Raw genomic sequence first — 19439 nt, forward strand, 5'->3', positions numbered from 1 at the left:
CCAGATGTAGGAAGCCTTTTGCATGTCGCAAACTGCGAAAAACGCAGTTTGCGGCATGCAAAAGGCCGAACGCGATGCTCATCTCGCAATTTGAGGATGCGACTCGCAAATAGGAAGGGGTGTTCCCTTCCTATTTGCCACCGCATCGCCATGCTGACTTGCTTTGTGACCGCGAATGCGGTCGCAAATCAACTCGCAGTTACCACCTGTGTCACACTGGTGGTAACTCATTCGCAAAAGGGAAGGGGTCCCCATGGGACCCCTTCCCCTTTGTGAATGCCGAAAAAAATATTTTTTTAGAGTAGGCAGTGGTCCTATGGACCACTGCCTACTCTGAAAAAAATGAAACCAAATGGTTTTGGAAGTTTTTTCATTTTCTTTAAGGAAAATGGGCTGCAAAATGAAAAAAAAAAACTGCTTTATTGAAAAACCAGTCACAGACATAGAGGTCTGCTGACTACAGCAGGCCACCATCCCTGTGAGTGCAGGGACTCGCTATGGGGTCGCAAAATGCGACCTACCTCATGAATATTGATGAGGTGGGTCTTTGCGACCCCATAGCGAGTCGCAGACGGTGTCTGAGACACCGTTCTGCATCCAAGATTGCGACTCGGAAATTGCGAGTCGCACCGACTCGCAATTTCCGAGTCGCAATCTCGGACCATGCTACATCTGGCCCCTGGGCCCATATTTATACTTTTTGACGCAAATCAGCGCCAGGGCAGATTTGCATCAAAAAATTTACCGCCGGCTTACGCCATTCCAGCGCACCAGCTGGGTGCCTTATTTATGGAATGACGTTAGCCGGCGCTGCAGCCTGGTTAGCGTCAAAATAAATGACGGTAACCGGGCAGCGGAGGCAAAGGGAAGACTGGGGGTTGTGCGCCAAAGAATGGTGCAAGTCAGGTTAGTGTCAAAAATATTGGCTCTAATCTGACTGGAAATGGCTCCTGTCTTAGCAAAGACTGGAGTCATGCCCCCCTGCCCAATGGCCAAGCCCAGGGGACTTCTGTCCCCTGGGCCTGGCAATTGGGCACACTGGCATGTAGGGGGGCCCAAGTTAGGCCCCCCTATGCCACTTTTAAAAAAAATATATATATATACTTACCTGCACTCACCATGGATGGTTCCACCCATCCATGAGTGTCCTCCAGGGGTGGGCTAGGGTGTCAGGGGGTATCCCTATGTGCAGGGAAGGGAACCTGTGGACTGCTTGCATGGTCTCCCACCATGGAAATGAGCCCACAGGTCCCTTAATGCCTGCCCTGACCCAGGCATTAAAAAACAGCGCAAATCCAGCTGGGCGCCATGTTTTAAGGCTCACCTCCTCCTGTGCGTCATTTTGATGCCAGAGGATAAATATGGCGCACATGCCTTAGAGTTATTTTTTGCACGGGAACGCCTACCTTGCATGTCATTAGCGCAAGGTAGGTTTTCACGTCCAAAAAATGACTCAAACTCCACAACTTTGGCGCTGGAGGGGTTTAGCACCAAAGTATAAATATGGAGTTAAGTTTGCGCTGAATTTGCGTTAAAAAATTACACAAATCCGGCACAAGCAGAGGTTAAATATGGGCCTTAGTTGGTAACAGCCTCAGTCATAAACTATTTGAGGATGGAAATAGATATGCCATTGTGCTTCATTGCTGACTCAGGCACACGTGACACAGTAGGCCACGATCATTAGGGATCTCTTTGCCTCTTTTAGATTTTCAGTCTCTTGAAAACTCGGCATAATGTAATTTGCTATTTCCTCTGTTTTCCCTTATTGGCAACCATTGAAACCTGTTTCTCAGTTATTTTTTATGTATATTACAAGCCGCTTTTGCTAAAGATTACAGATAAGTCTTCAGTCCAGGAACTCTAGCTTCAGATCTGGCTAATCACACAAATATGCACAATAAGAAGTTTAAGTTATATCCATTAAAGGCACAGGTGATTTCCTTTGGTTGTCATCTGCAAAAAGGGAATGGCGTCTAGGACCACCAGTGTTTGGCCTTTGTTCCAATCCAGCCCAACTCGTCAGGAGCATAAATTTCGTAATGGACAATGACTTGGAAATTCAGACAAAAAGGATTTTTATGGCAAATCTAGGCTTCCACTACATATGGTAGCCTCCCCTACGTTGGATAACCAAAAATCCTGACAATTGTAATTCCGTTGGTGCTTTCATATCGAGCCTATGCAGATGTGTTTGCTTTTGAACACCACAACACCTAATTCAAAGTGTGCTACAGGCACTGTTGCATGGTTGCTGCTTGGTCTGAGGCACTGCCTAGTTTCAAGTATTCTTCTGTGACCACCAGTTTATTTGGGAGTAGAGTTTATAGTCCTCCCAATGGCATAGAAAGCAATGCATGTGATGCTCCAACTTTTCGACAAAATGAAGTAGTGACCTTACTTCCCCTCTTACAACCTCATTTTCACACAGGTCATTACAGTTCCCACATTTCTACAACTATTGCTTATTTTTCATATGTCACACCAAACCAATTGAGGCTCTTCTTCTACACACTACAAGATATCACTAATGTTAGAAACTTTCTAAAGCTTTAACATCCTAACTCTTCCCAATGATGCCTAATCTGGCTGTAGCATCTCTACTAGTAGCCAGCTCAAGAAGATCAGAACAGTCCTGATCTCTCAATAAAGCCTTTCAGTAGAGCAAAGAGTTTTTTTCGAGTCAGCCTGTATAATCCATAAGGCTATCGATAAGGAGGCACAAAAATACATGGATGGGAAATTAGTCATCTTAAAAGTACCCCCCTCACTTAGAACAGATCCTCGTTTCATAACCACCAGGGCCGGCTTCTTCGCTACGGCAAAGGAGCGTCGCCCCACTGACTGTGCCAGAAGCAGAAAAATAAAACAATAGTTTTCTATTGATTTATTTATCTGCTTCTGACAAAGCAGTGCAGGGAGGGTCTGGGCTGGGCCACAGGAGGAGGGGGGGAGAGAGGAGGGGAGAGTGTACTAAGTGCACATGTATGTTTGGCCAGCCGTCTGAGGTCTTAGGTTTCTCCAACCCGGCTGCACACACTGTTGGGCTGGAAAAACTGCACAGACCCCAGGCTTGTGTCTGAGCAGCAGTGACTGCTGCTGAGACCAATCCTGACCCTGCTTACATGCTATGTATAGCATGTAAGCTGCACCAGGATTGCTGGGGAGCCTGTGATGGTGCCTCAGCAGTGAATGCTGGGACAGCAGAAGAGGATCGAGGCGGCAGCGGTGGCGACGGAAAGAGGTAAGTTATTTTTTTAATTATTTTTTATTCCCTCCCATCCCCCCTAGAGATTTGTGGTGGCTGCCACTCATAACCACCCTTCTTAAAAATACATGAACTATGAGGCAAGCCTTCTAGGAAAATGCACCAGCTATTTGGAACTCCATCCCTCCAGCTATAAGATGAGTCCCACATGTGCCAATTTTCACCCATTAGATATGTATACCTATATTGTATACAGCCCGTGTCCTTAACACCGGTATGTGATATATCGTACTATTATGATCGTATTATCTTAAATTTCATGATGCTACCTAAAGTGCTTTGCTGCTCTGGTGGATCTGGTTGGTTCTTAGAAAATCTGCAAATAACCACAAGTGAATGCCAGCGCTAGAGGTGAAAGTGCGCTCTGTTAGCATTATATTAACAATATTTCTAGCTGCAATGATAGCATTTATGTAGTCATCTGTGACCTATAAGGTTCATAATTGTTTTTGTATTTTTCATTTCCAGGTGTCAGGTGTGTGATCGCGGCTACTCTCTGTCTTGTAGGTATTAATATGTTCTACACCATCGGCCACTGGACTTTGAAAGGATAACTGAAGCAGCAGTGTGCTGGTAAGTTAACAAAGCTGCCACTATATTATGAAATTTCCCTCCTTTAAAGCATTTCATAAAGGCAGCCGCATTAATTAAAAAGGCACAGTAATGTTGTTCATTCACCCTAAGGTTTTTGCTAAATATAAGGAATGATATAGTAATTAAGCTTTGCCATTGCAGGCCCATTTAAGGAATAGCTTCTCGTTAATGAATGATTGTCACAATATTATTACTTGTACTTTTTGATAGAAGGTAATAAAAAGAAAATATGTCCCCCAGAGCCACTTGCTGTTGCCCAGCATCTCGTCTTGATACATAACCAAGCCCAACAACCCTAAGCAGCCACAACTGAGACATTTTATATGTTTAAGAGCGCGTAGCGCCAACTATCACCACATTACTGTCATTATTTTTTACGCTAATGTGGCCATAGTGTGGCAAAAAGGCAGTGCCATATTTACAAAGTGGCGCAATTCACGCATTCCGCCTCTTTGTAAACTCTTAGGCCACATTATGTCTGTACTAGGCATAACGTATGCAAGGGGGGCCGTTACCCCCTTTAGGGGGCCCGCAAAAATGGCACCGTGGAATTTATGAGATTCAGCTGTGTCATTTTTGTGGCATTTTTAATGCCTCCACACAGCACAGAGTAGAGGCACACCATTATTTCTAATGGGCCTCTATGTACTTTGCAAGATTAGCGCCAACGTTTTTGGTGCTAATCCTGCAAAGTACAACAATAGCGTCATAAATTATGACACTATTGTCCCTAACGTGCGGCATGGTGCACTGTTTGTTAAATACGGTGCACGCATGGTAGCATTAGGGGGGCGCAATGGGCCGCACAAAAAGTGGCGTTTCATTCCATGAAGCGCCACTTTTCTTAAATCTGGGCCTAAATAATACTCAGACAAAAAAATGTCTTGACATAGACAAGATCACATACACGACTTTCCCCAAAATCAAATTCTTGTGACCGGAAGTGCTTCCAACAGCTTAAAAAGCACCTAACATATTTCTCAGCAGGTAGACCCCAAGTAAACCCAACAGAAGCAACCATCATGTTTGCATTTAATAACAGATTTCTTTTTTTTTTTTATATATTTTATTTTCTGCAGGTGAAAACTTACATTACATACCTTTTACATTAATACTAGACTTGTTGCTAATAGCATAGACAATTTTACATTTGAGACCTTTTAATTTTCCACCTTTAACTCAAATGTTGGTCATTTTGGCCCATATCCCCTTATATCTTTTCATAGTTCCTACCCGCTGAGCATACAATTTTTCTTTAACCCTGGTTGACTCAATTTTTGCCTGCCATTGTATGTATGTCGGGGGGTCTGTTGATTTCCATGCCTGGAGAATAAGTGATAAAGCTATTAGAGTACCCACTATAATCATTTGTCTGCATGAAATTGACGAGTTTGCATCCTGCGTAAGGCCCCAGAGAGCCACTAATGGGGTAGGGGCAATCTCATGGCCTATCCAGGACCTTAGCCTCTGAAAAATCAACTCCCAATACTTTGCCAAAAATTCACAAGAGAAGCACATATGTATCCAGTCCCCCTGAAATTTTTGACACCGTGGACACAAACCTGATATCTCTAGATACATTTCTTTTATCTTAGCGGGGGTATAGTATAACAACCACTTAGAGAACAGAGTAATCCTTTTAAAATTAGCCCCTCTAAGCGCTTTACACAACACTGTAATTCAAGGATTACTTCTCAAGTGGCAGGACACTACCATGACCATTATTGGGAGAGCAGCATTGGTTAAAATGTTGATCCTTCCTTTATTGGTATTTGTTTTCTCAAGCGTGATTTTGCGAGTCCCCAAAAAGTTTTTTGATGAGCTAGACGTATTAATTAGACAATTCATTTGGAATCACAAGAAGCCTAGGCTCCAGTTGGCAAAACTATCTTTGGCAGTGGAAGACGGGTGATTAGCTCTCCCCAATATGAGGGTGTATTATGAAGCAGCAGTGTTGGATTGGGCTTTAAGAGCAGCGCAAAAGCCAAAATATTATTTTAATTTTAATCAGATGCTGCTAGAAACCAACGTTCAACTTTCACGCTTCTTGGAATTCCCTCGCTTACCAAAAAGGGTCAGATATAAATTACTGGTTATGATTCAATTAACCATATTACAGATAAAGGACAAGTGTCAAATTAATAAAGCACACTCGTTTTTACGAGTAAGGGATTTTTGGCTTTTAGGAGTGGAATTAACTCAAAGTAATATACAGCAATGGGAAGCACTGGGCCTTATGACTCTGGAGGATTTCTATCTGGCAGTTCGGTTGAAAACATGGGCACAATGTGTAAAGGGGGCAAGTGATATTCCAGTTAATTTAACATTTTCATATTGTCAAATTATGCACTCTTTATATTCAGTACCACAATCATCGAATGGTGTTAATAAAGCTATAGCTCAAGCCTCTTATGAGAACCAATTAGGTATTGGTAAATGGTATAAACTACTTCAGGATGCAAAGTCAACCAAGGTAATTTCCCAGCTCTTGACGCAAATAGCCAATATGACAGGATATGAGATAGAGATGCAGCATTCGAGAAAGCATAACGAAGTATCGTATAAAGTGCTTAATAACAGATTTCAAGTCATTCTTGAACAGTTGTGTCAACAATTTGCCATACCTTAACTTAGGGATGACTCTTTAATTTTATAAATTTTCTTAATAGTAAACTGAAGGATAGGAAATGGTTAACACATTATTTCAGCTCTTGCGAATCTATTGAGGCAGCTGTGAAATTGTACCATAGCCCAGCCAAGCTGTGACAGTAGAAACACATGTCCAAACTATGACATGTGTAAATTGAGCCAAAAGCCTGATTACATAATCTATGAAATATCACACAATGCAACAAAAGCCCAACGATGGTGCCTCAGTTTTACAACCACCAACACATGCCTAAGAATATGTCATCAACAAGAACGCTAATCCACAACACACCAATGCTGGAATCACTGAATTATTGTGTTCACACTGGGTGGGAAATGAACAGCAACAAATTACACTGGACAAGACGCGGTGTATCGGCGTGAACACGTAAGCACAGTGCACCGAAACTACTGCTGTTAGTATAATGTCTATCCTTCATTGCTAAAATGGAATCTCCTGCCCAAATGTCCTCCTGGCTGTCCAGCTAGACGAAGTTGCATTCCACACGTAGGCCAAGTTAACATTCATCCCCATCACTTCACAAAACATACTCTTTTACACACAGTAAACTAATATTAGGAAAAGAAATCATGGGAGTACCACACTAAAGTGAATCAGACTTGACATACAAGGCAGACACCACAGTTACCACTGTCAGCAAGAGATATGCATAAACAGGAAGGAGATAAAGCACAAAGTAGCATGCAGGGGTCAAATAGTCATAGGACCTATGAGAAAATCAAGTAAATATAATGAAGAAATGTGACTTTCTTTTAGTGAACTCTACAAAAATAACATTGAAACTATTTACATTTGTACATATTTTAAAATATCTATGCAAATTCGCAAGGGTTGAATTTAGAGTTAGTAAACGTTTAAAGTAAGTGGAAGGGCTAAGGTTGGGCTTGATACATTATTTTTTAATTATGGCAGTCTTTACTATAGGTTCATCATTGCTATCAACACTTAACCGAGAATGAGAAATTTGTCATCAATTCTTCATTTGGGATTTTATCATTCTATTTTTCATGAAAGAGCTACTTATATTGACATAGCCATGCCATGCTTACAAATTATTTTGCATATGGCTCCATCACTCTTATAACGTCCTTTGCCACAACATGTACAAATGGCAGCAATCACCTAACTTTCCAATGTACTGATACCTGGAGTGTGCAATCGTACAGTTGCGGTCTTACCTCGGCATCACAGTAAGCGCCAGTATCATGGCAAACACATGCAGCTTTGTTAAGGGAAGCTGCTAACTACTGCATAGAGGAATTCTACGCCACAAGCAATTAATCTCTTCATCCAGACACAAGAGCCAATACTTAATCAGGAGGGTCGCAGGCCAAGGCGCACTTCACACCCAAGTAGCCACATGTGAACTAACCGCAACATTATCCTAAATTTCAGTCACGCACTGATGGATCCACACATATTCAAAGCTTCAAGCATTAAACCAGCAACTGCGCATGCAGTCACCACACATCCACCTCAGAACTACCAGTTTTAAACCACATTGCACCTGACATTCCGAGCCAAGAAATGCCAAGACTTTAACCCTGTAAATCAACTAATGCAGTGCACCTGCTTCACTGCCCCTAAACATATGTCTCACTGGCTGGCAAAAAAATACTGAATCCAAATGCCTGTGTGCCCTGAAGGATATTCACATATAAAAGTCAAAACAGCCAGAAGCTGCAGACATTCAGATATCGAGTGCTGATATGTTTCAGTTAACCAGCAGCATTTGTGCAGGTCACGGCACCCTCTCACCTGTGCACTACATCACAGTGCCTGACGACCATAGCGGGTCCTGTTCGGAGGGACGCTATAGAGGGTACGATTACCACACGTGTCAACACTATATCACCAGCTCATGAGCAGTGACGACCATGTGATTCCACTTCTGAAGGGTGTGAAAGCGAGGCAGGATTCAGTTGACAAGACAACTGACTTGAATGAATGAAACTTTATTTGCATGATTAATTAAAACCTTTGCAAAAAAAAAAAAAAGAACAAAACATATGCATAAAAGATTATTATAAATTATTACAAAACAAGCAGTAATGATAGCGTTTTCAGGAGCCATTGAGCTTCACACCAACTATCGTCGCACAATTACCTAAAGCTCTCTTGAGCTAGAATCATTAATAAAACAAGGAGCATGATACCTAATCTAAAATGCTCTATGAATTCTAAACTCAATACGAGGTAAATAGTAGTGCATGGCCACCTTGCAGTACACAATGTGTCACCTTGTCTAGAATTCCTAAGCTGCTAAGATTTATAAAATCACAGCAAGGTGCTTATAAAAAAAGATTAAATGACTAGAGACTGCTTATGTGTTTAAAGTGCAAAGTGCCTGCGGAGCATAGTTGCAAACTGTCAGTTGCATGAACACCGCCCCTTTGCCTGAGGAAAGTGTAATTAGGTACACAAAAGGTTTTAAAAGGGTATCTAAAGGTGCTTAAAACATTAAAACTAGGAGTGCAAGAGCATCCGGATCATCGCCAAGAGCAATACGACAGACCCTTGTCCTCCGTTAAGACTAATCTAGTTCAGCATTTAGGAGGATGGGTCAGCCAATTTGTTAGTAACGTGATTTTTGGAGCTGCCACCACTTTTTTACTTTCCAAGCCCTTGTGGGCCTGTACTGACAGTAAGTTTTTCCTCATAACAGAAAAAAAAAATCCCTAAACGAGCCAACTCCATAGGAGTCACAGCAGAAAATATGTATTTGACCGCTTCTTTGCAAGTCCGTAGGCCGTGCTTCAGAAAAAGGGGTTTTAAAAGTCGATGTCTCTCTGAGGCCAAACCCGGGCAACAGCATATTAAATGACTGATGGATTCAGTTTTATAGTTGCAAAGAGAGAGATCCGGAGCAAGACCCCACTTTGACTTCCATCTGCATCTAAAATCCTAAACAGGCAAGGTTAATAGCCGCATGTGTAAGGTGCCCTGAAAGGTTTGAATACCCAGGGCTGTGTGGTATTCTGTTTGTTGGGGAAACATTTATGTATGCAAATTGTAATTCAAGGTTCAGGTAATTATATCTTGTCCCTTTACGCTTCGTTTGTTTATGTTATGTGAAAAGGTTGATCCCGCCGTGCAATTTGCGTGAACGTATTATGGATCTTGCTCACAGTGGTCATCATGGGATCTGCAAAACTAAAGAAAGACTTAGGGGAGTGTATTGGTGGCCAGGGATGGATTTATCTATCGAGAGAAGGGTGCAAGATTGTGTGGAGTGTAATGTTGCAGATAAATCGTTGAAAGTCAGAACTCAACCCATGATACTCAAAAAAATTCCCAGTGAGGTGTGGGATTCTGTATCTATTGACATTTTGGGGCCTTTGAATTATAAATCTCATTCGAAGTATGTGGTGGTCCTCATGGAGGAGTTATCTAGATGGCCGGAAGTCAAGATTGTCTCTGAGGTGTCTTCTCTGACTGTTTTAGAATTCCTCACTGAAGTATTTAGTAGAGAGGGTAATCCTAAGTCAATTTTGACTGATAATGGAGTTCAATTCACATCCAAACTTATGTGTGAGTTCTTGAGGAAAAGAGGGATTTTACACAAAAAGAGTGCATTATATCATCCAGAAACCAATGGCATGGTAGAACGCTTCAACAGAACATTAAAAGAGACTATCCAGTTAGCTAATCATTTAAATTGTGATTGGGAGTATATGGTGAAGAAGAAGGTTGAGGAATATAGGTTCCCCCTTCACACTAGCATTGGTCAATCTCCGTTCATCATGTTCAGGAAACGTATACCTTACACTGTGATAAATCCACTGTGGGTTAATAATTATACCAAGGAACATCTCAATTATGAGGGCAGGAGAGTTTCAGCAAGGAGTGAGCATTTGTCCTGTCAGGAGAAAAGAAAACTTGTGTATCATGCGAGAAAATCTGTAAAGGAGATGCATTTTGGGGTAGGGGAGTTAGTTAAAGTCAAATTACCAGGGAGAACTGGTGGAGGGCAGTCTCACTTTAGTAGAGTCTTTAAAATTATTAAAGTCTATAAAGGAGCGGTTAAATTGGATGATTGACGTGTATGGAATCTAAATAGAATTGTCAAAATAAAATAATGTGTATATATTAATAGTTATTTGGGAATCTCAATAGGAATGTCAAAATAATATTATGTATATATGTTTATAGTTATTTGTTTGAAGGGGAAAGATGGTGTGGTATTCTGTTTGTTGGGGAAACATTTATGTATGCAAATTGTAATTCAAGGTTCAGGTAATTATATCTTGTCCCTTTACGCTTCGTTTATTTATGTTATGTGAAATGGTATCTTCCTGCTCTCCCTGCTCTTAGAACGGTACTGCCTGGAATGTGGGGATTGGAGGCAGTTAAAGAAGGAGCTGAGCAGGAGCGGCTGGGGTCTTTCATTATTCCGGACTTGAATAAATAAACAAGTGTTTTACTTTTTGAATTGGTATTTTTCTTATGGATTTACTTCAGGCTGCTTTCATATATGGCTGGAGGTTGGCCGAGATGTACGACTCGGCCAAGCCCCCTCTGCCCCCCTAATTTCCCTGATTATAGCAATATCCTTTTCTCTGTAGATTTGTGTGCCATGTTCATTCAGTATCTTTTTCAGAAGACCCTTCGAAATTAGGGGATCCAGTAAGTGCATGAGATCTAGGTCAAAAAAGCCACAGCTTGTCTCAAGTAGTTGGCCCAGCCACTAGAGGCATCATCAAAAATTGCTTTCAGCGAGCTCCTCAGGCTGTCGGCATTGGCCCTGGATACGTCGTAAATTAGCTTGATTTTGTCCTTTTTGCAGTTTATATCCATACTAGAAATATTAAATTCAAGGATGATCCCCACATGTCTGGTGAATTTCGGAGCTTGAAATATCCTTTTGTAAGCTCTCATTTGCCATTTCTCCAGGAATTTCGTTATCCTTCAAGGATATGCTAAATGGCCATAAGTGATCATGGGTAATAGTTTTGCTTTTATGACCCTCCTTATTGGATCAGTAGTGGGCGCCTGGAGCCGGTGATGGAGCTTGGCTAGAGCATATGTAGATCTCTCTACCTTGATGCTTAGAGCCGTTTCCTGGTGGACTGTTTTACCAGTGTTGGATAGCCATACTCCCGGGTACTCGTACTTGTCTTCCATGTCTATACCCAATGCACCAAGCTTCCATCTTCTTGGGTATTTATGCGTCTGACGTCCAAAGACCAACACCTTGGTTTTTGTTGCATTAACTTTCAAGGCGTTTGTTTCGTTGTATTCATGCAGAATGGCCAAGCTCCTTTTCAAGCCTAATTGAGTCTGGGCAAGTAGGACTATATCATCTGCATATTGGATTACAGGGAGCACTGTTTTCCCCAATTTCAGGGGAAATGTGTTTCCTCTAAGTAAAGATTTGCCAAGATCCGCCGTGTACAGGTTAAACAAAGTTGGGGCAATGACATCCTTGTTTTAGGCCTTTATTGGTATTTATCCTTTTGGTCACGTGCATAGGTGAGACCTTAACTCTTACCCGTGTATCAGAATAGAGGTCCATTATGGCTGCTAATAAGTTCCCTGGTATTCCCCAGGTTACCAATTTTTTCCAAAATATGTGATGATCTACACCGTCAAAGGCGGCACTGTAGTCAATGAAGCACGCAAAGAGAGGTTGGGCGGCTGGTTTCAAAGTTTTCTGGCCCAAGTATGCCAGTGCCAGGACGTTGTCCAGAGTGGACGAATGTGACCTGAATCCTGTTTCGTACGATGGAATGATATTATTTTCTGCAATCCAGTGTTCAATCAATCAATCAAGGATTTATAGAGCGCACTAATCACCCGTTAGGGTCTCAAGGCGCTGGGGGGGAGCTACTGGTCGTAGAGCCATGTCTTGAGGCATTTCCTGAATGTCAAGAGGTCTTGGGTCTGGCGAAGGTGGAGCGGTAGGGAGTTCCAGGTTTTGGTGGCTAGGTGAGAGAAGGGTCTTCCTCTGGCGGTGGTGCGGCAGATGCGGGGGATGGAGGCGAGGGCGAGGCTGGCGGAGCGAAGATTGCGGGTGGGGGTGTGGAAGGTGAGTCTGTCATTGAGGTAGGCTGGGCTTGTGTCATGGAGGGCCTTGTGTGCGTGGAGGAGGAGTTTGAAGATGATCCTCTTTGATACTGGTAGCCAGTGAAGGTCTCTGAGGTGGGGGGAAATGTGGTTGTGGCGTGGGATGTCCAGAATGAGGCTGGCGGATGCGCTCTGGATTCTTTGCAGCTTTGTTAGGAGTTTGGTTGTTATTCCTGCATATAGGGCGTTTCCGTAGTCCAATCGGCTGCTGACCAGGGCGTGGGTGACAGTTTTCCTGGTTTCGACGGGAATCCACTTGAAGATTTTACAGAGCATGAGGAGAGTGTTGTAGCAGGAAGAGGAGATGGCATTGACCTGCTGAGTCATGCTGAGTGTGGAGTTCAAGATGAAGCCTAGGTTGCATGCGTGGGTGGTGGGTGAGGGCGCGGTTCCTAGGGAGGTGGGCCACCAGGAGTCATTCCAAGTTGAGGGGTTGGTGCCAAAGATGAGGATTTCTGTCTTGTCTGTGTTTAACTTGAGGTGGCTTGAGTTCATCCAGCTGGCGATGGCGTGAAGTCAGTTGTGGAGGTTGTTCTTTGCAGTTGTAGGGTCTTTCGTGAGGGAGAAGATGAGCTGAGTGTCGTCTGCTTAGGAAACTATGTTGATGTGGTGGGTTCGTGCGATGTTGGTGAGGGGGGCCATGTAAATGTTGAAGAGCGTGGGGCTGAGCGAAGATCCTTTGGGAATGCCAAAGATGATTCTGGAGGCTTCTGGCAGGAACGGTGGGAGGCGGATTCTCTGGGTTCTGCCTGAGAGAAATGATGAGATCCAGCCGAGTGCCTTGTCGCGGATCCCAGCGTTGTGGAGGTGTGTTTTCGGAGAGTGTGATGACATACCGTGTCGAAAGCTGCGCAGAGGTCCAGGAGGATGAGTGCTGCTGTTTCTCCTTCGTCGAGCATGGTCCTAATGTCGTCTGTGGCAGCAATGAGTGCAGTCTCAGTGCTGTTCCAGTTCTCTAAGTAAAACCCTTGCATAGGCCTTACCGTCCACATCCAAAAGAGCTATTAGCCTGTAATTTCCCGGGAGGGTGGAATTTCAGACAACTGACTTAACCAAAGATGCGAGTCTCATTGTTGTACTGTAGAAATTGTGCAGGTGTTTTACTATTCAATGGAAATGCAGAGAGCCTGCAGAAAGTTGTAAGGAATGCCTTTGGCAGGCAATACTTTGCACAAACAGAACATAATCACAAACAATTTTTGCACAGCTAAGTAGTAAATAAAGGATGCAGGTCTGGTTGACGGCTACTTCGCATTCACCACAAACTCTAAGCAACATGATGGGCGGCGAGAAAGCAAATTCATAAAGGGATAAAATGAAGTACTCTCCATGCTGGGACAAGCCAACAAGATGAGTACAAGCACATCTTGGCAACATGTACATCAATGTATGCTAAACATACATGTAGGGAACCGTGGGTGGTTTCCAAACGTTAGGTGTAGAGTAACTCTTTTACGTGGAGCACACCTGCTACACCACCAGCACTCTAAATCTTTTCACCTTAGATGTTTGTGGCACTAGCACTTTCTAATCCTATGCTTAAGGACTTTAAAAAAGTTTTTTTCAGCTTAGTTTAGTGTGGATGACACTGAACTAATGTTGTGCCTAAAACTCCTGCTCTTAAAACAGGCCCTTGAGGTGAGGAAATGTAAAGTGTTGGTGGTGTAGCTGATGTGCTCCAAATAAAGGAGCAGCTCTCCACCTAAACACTAAAAACTACTCAGGGTTCTCTACCTGTGTTTTGCACAGTTGATGCAGTCTGTTTGTATGTTCTTAGCTAAGGATTTAGTTTGGGAGGGCAAAGGAGTGACTGGAAAGGATGTAACATCCTCTATGCTCCCGGTAAAGCTGCATCATAACTCCAGCTTTCAAATGAAGAAGCCCTGTTGAAGAGCAGAACCTTCTGTGCCACTCATTGCCTGTGTGGGTGATGTAACTGTGACGCAAGAAAAATATATCTATCAAAGTCTTCTCATCTGCTTGCAGACACATTTTCAAGCTTTTCTACAAACTCTATGAACTACATGAGTGAAAGGAATGCTCAAGTCAGTCCAACACTATATTCTCTATCATGTCTGGCAGATGAGCGTGAGCCACATTTTTTCCTCCTGTCAGTCTGACTTGTCCTGTGTCAGCCACACCTAACCAGGTCCTTTCACAGGAAAGCTGCTCTGAATGTGAGAGTGTCTAGTGACTGCTAAAAAGACTCAAACAGCCCAACATCAACTTTCCTTTCATTTCAAAGTCCAGACATACGTTCCTGAACTTCATCTTCTGACCGGCGCTCAAGCATTTGTCCACTTTCAGTTTGACAGATTCAGTGTTCTGTTCACTGGCATCCCTGACACCAAATTCATACCTCTGAAGAACATCTCCAGGTAGCCCCACAACTCATTATAGGGTTAAGGAAATAGCGTTGGATCGTCCGTTGTCTTTAGGAACTACTGTGGCTCTCCCTGAAAATGGGCATCTCATTCCACAGCTGGAGCATCACATACCACTTTCTTGATTGTTAATATAAAGATCTCCAAATGGCAATATAACACATATGGTAACGGTGTAGCCAGGCTTAAGATGAGTGCAAGAATCAGAAAACCTAATTCAGGTCTTCTTCTACATTCCCTTGATCTTACAGAAATGCGTAGGGAAGCAGTGATCAATCTTCTTGTGAATCTTTTCAGAGTGCTGGGAGACATAGGAGTTAGCAGCAAATCCACTCTTACAATTTTGTGAAGTCCTCTTGGCCACACAAAGAGGACCAGGAATCAATATTGAGATTTAGTAAGTTTATTTCAATTTAGTAATCACTCCAATATATGAGCATATCAAAACTAGGTTATAAAGATATCAAATCAAAATCGTCAAACTGAAAAGCCAAAACACGTTCAATCTCTTCAATATAAGGCATATAAAGATTACAGTCACAGCAATACAAAAACTAAGGAAAAAGAATTGACATTTTATGAAAGAATGTAGATTCTTTCTGGTCAACAAGGATCAAAATATGGCCATCCAACTAGATTCCAGACTAAATTGGACTAGAGTTAAAGGTTTCTGGACAGAGCAAGGTAGGTGTCAGCATTTTTAAGACCTCAGTAGAAGTCTTTGGAAAATAAAGAATCCAGTGTTAGCATGAAGCTGTGCATTGTGAGGACTAAGAGGTCTGCACCTATCGGCCTCCAAAGAATTTTGCCATCACGCTAATAGTGGGAACACTAAATTAAAGTGGAAAGTTCCAGGTTCTTCTGTATCTTCTGAACACATCATCAGAAACGCAATTATTCCCCCTTTTCATGGAGTGCACTCCAAATATGGGGCAATTCTCCCATCCAAAGGAACACTAACGAACAGGTCGACTTTGAGTTCTTTTTCCCAGATAGACAATTAGTAGGAGGCACATCTAATCATCCAGTCCGTGAAAAGGTATTCTTGCTTGGCCTTTCTATCTCCAGTACACAATATTCCTTTCACTAGCTAATGATCAACAATTGCATACCTGCAAAAGGAAAACACGCAGTGCAAGGAAAAATAAATTTCACTGTAATATGAGTGGCCTACTCACACTAAGTTAATAAATCATTGTTAATGTACACTTTTCAATACTCAAATATAACTGTAACGTTAAACAATAAATTCAAACATGTATAAGTAAGTCTATAATCACATATGTATAAATGCAATACATCACAGTATGAGTGTAAATGTGAATGAAAACTACAAATCATCATGTTAAAGTCAAACAGTACAGTACACTCATATATATGAAACTCTAATACCTGCAGTGAATAATACAGTTCGATGCCTCACTTTACATTAGCAATGTTAAGTCACACAGAATATATGTTGTTGGTTACGTCTTGCATTACTTCTGTTACATGTAGGGCTACAGCCAAAATGGTGCTGTTTCAGTCACCCCTCTGATGACGAATCAGATTATCACAATCAAGATAAGTCTCTTATCACATGGACCAATTAAAACAGCATGGGTTTAAAAAATTTCGACTAGTCTTTTTTTTACAACTGTTTTATTTCATCACCATATCTACACTGACTCCTTTCCAATTCAATTTATTTTCTCTTTTTCTTCCCTCCCTTTCTTTCCTTCCCTCTCCTGTACACCTTAAAGGCCACAACCAACATTATCACACTCAGCGCAATTATCACAAGCGGTTTCAAGACAGAATCTATTATTCCACTTCCCAGATTTCCAACCCATTTGCCATTTGCAGCAAACCCATTTCCAATAGCTTCCCAGACACCTGTTGTTTCCAATTAATCTTCCTTAAATCCTGAGATACTTTTTACACAAGCCTTCAAATCCTTACTTTTTTCAGAAATATAGGTACAACCCTGTTGAATGTTTATCATCCTGCAGACTCCATCCTCTTTGGCCAGCAGAATGTGTAACGCAAGATGATTCTGCAAAACCATAGATCTTATGGCTACCATCTCAGTATCCACAACCAGCAAGACTCCAGCTGTACTGGTGGACATTTTATCAACTATAGTAGACAGTTTCCTAATCTTTAAATTATTCAAAATCACACCCACAGATGGAATCATTACACCAAAGATGTATCCTACTACTAACACCTTTTAGGTCTAGAACTCATTTCCCACGCAGGATCATTAAATGCTCTACATGATACATCTAGACACCATACGCCATACCAGCTCTTGGGCAATTTAAAATAAGCATGTTCTCTACAAATACAATAAACTCCAGGTATAACTGCATCTTCTCCATCCAGGAGAAATCTCGAATTTCCCTAGACTTCACATGCAGGACCACGTTCACTTCTTCCCACGAACACAGTGTCAACTGTAAATTTGCCTATAAGTATACACAGCTTCCTCTTATGCTTCCAATCCAATGTCAAAGCAGCTTGGTTTCCTGAAACTTGATGCTCAATTTCATCCCTAGCCCACCTATGTTAGCTCTTAAGATCTTTATCTGCCTCTGACCTAGCCTCTAAATCTTTCCTTCTGTCTTCAACTAAGTTAAAAAATGTCTTCTCAACATCTGTTAGAATGCAAGTCAAATTGTTTCTATGTGAACTATCACTATCGCAATTAAACCTATTTCAGTGATTCAAATGCTCAAGTGTAGGAATCTCTGGGAGAACTACATCATAATTTGAAAACTAATACTGGAAATGTCCAGTTCCATAAAATAGGCTTAAAAAAAGGCTAAATGAAACTGCATATGTGAAAGGAATATAGTGATAGGTAATTCATTCTACACCTGATGTGGGTAATTGTGTACACACATAACAGTTTCTTCCGTCCATAGTGTCAATATACTTATAGTCATTTAAAATAAGCATTTAAAGAAAAATCTCCTCTAGAAGCACCTAAGTGTAACTCCTTTTACTATTATCTATGGGAGGTGAAGGTGTGGGGTTAACTTTAGATGATTGTATGTAAGAACCATGCAGGCATTTATCACACATGCCTTAACAACGAGGTCCGATCCACAAATCCATCTTTACAGCAGATTCCTTTACCACGCAAGTCATTACAATTATTTGCCTTAGGGAAAGCGCTGGATTTGGAATAGCATAAATTACTATTCCAACTCCAGTCTGCACAAAAGTAGGGAAAGTGTTGGAATTAAAGTCAAACATCAGTCCAACAACGCTTTCCCTAAGGCAAGTCGTCGTAACAACTTGCGTGGTAGAGGAATGCTTTATAAAGCTGCATTCATGGTTCGGTCCATGTTGCAAATGTACAGCGTGGTTCAAGCCACAATGTGAAGTCTTTCTCCCACTTTAGACTTCTCTTCAACTAAACTAGGTATAGTTGAATACAGCCCTTCCAATAAAATGACAAATATTACAACTACTACTGTTGATATTCCTACAAATACTTTTCTACGTCTATTTGTATTGTTGGTTTCCATGACTTCTCTACATCCATACAAGTGGGTGGAATATAGCAGAGTCTTCTCTGTCAAGTTCTGCCTGTGCAAACGGCAAAACATAATCCAATAAATTAAATGTTTTTTTTACATATCTTCGTGTGACTTACTTATCCCAATTCTGTGTTCTTCTAAATGGCAACCCTACGCTCCCTCACCTATGCCTAGGACCACGGTATTCTTCTTAATTCCTTATTCAACTACTAAAATCTCTAATGTGTACACAATTAAGAAATCACAATAATACTAAATAGAGCTAATTCTTTCAATGGCAGAGTAAATTACATACACAACCCAACCACAAAGTTTAGTTCAAGGAGGCTCAATTGTATTTGCACTGTTATTCTCAAAGTCCGAAAACTCACTCTCTGTGTCATCAGTAGCAAAGCATGTCCATTCAGGTGAGGGGTTCCTGCAACAGGGTACCCTTACTCTCTTCGATCTCCTCTGTGCCGGTCCTTCATCCTCCCTATCACTCAGACCAGAATTCTCAGAATAGTTTGTGGTACATATCCTTCAGGCAAACTATCTCTCTCTCTCTCTCCTGCCCTCTTGGCTAGCTGTCTCCGGCTGCCACTCACTTTCTCAAAGCACTAGGTCCTTTGTCAGGGTCTGAATCTGACTCATCCACCAACACAGGATAAGGCTCTCTTGTTTCAGTTTCTACTACTGACTCATTTAGTCCCTCCTCAGACCGAAAGTGTGCTGTTTCAAGTTCCACTTGGTCCCGACTTCTTGTCTAACCTGCTCCCTCCGTCTCTCAGTCACCACCGGTACTTCTGAAACAGGTGCTGTCACATCATAAAGGGAACACTCAAAATGCGAGTATGGGGAGCATGGATCCAGTTGGAGAGACCTCCACATTTAACATCTGCAGTTGTCACCAGGATAAATTGGAAATGCCCATGCCTACACGGTTC

At 42.0% G+C, this 19439-nt stretch overlaps 1 protein-coding gene across 2 annotated transcripts in view; it reads left to right on the forward strand.

Moving 5' to 3' along the window:
• Positions 1–19439, forward strand: part of RBPMS (RNA binding protein, mRNA processing factor) — a 693723-nt gene that overhangs the window by 628770 nt on the left and 45514 nt on the right. For both annotated transcript variants that reach the window (XM_069237362.1, XM_069237369.1), the window contains exon 8: positions 3737–3841. The gene's annotated coding sequence lies outside the window, so the exon portion shown is untranslated. The remainder of the gene's footprint in view (positions 1–3736; positions 3842–19439) is intronic.

Source organism: Pleurodeles waltl, chromosome 1_2, assembly GCF_031143425.1.
Source record: "Pleurodeles waltl isolate 20211129_DDA chromosome 1_2, aPleWal1.hap1.20221129, whole genome shotgun sequence".
Classification (NCBI taxonomy): domain Eukaryota; kingdom Metazoa; phylum Chordata; class Amphibia; order Caudata; family Salamandridae; genus Pleurodeles; species Pleurodeles waltl.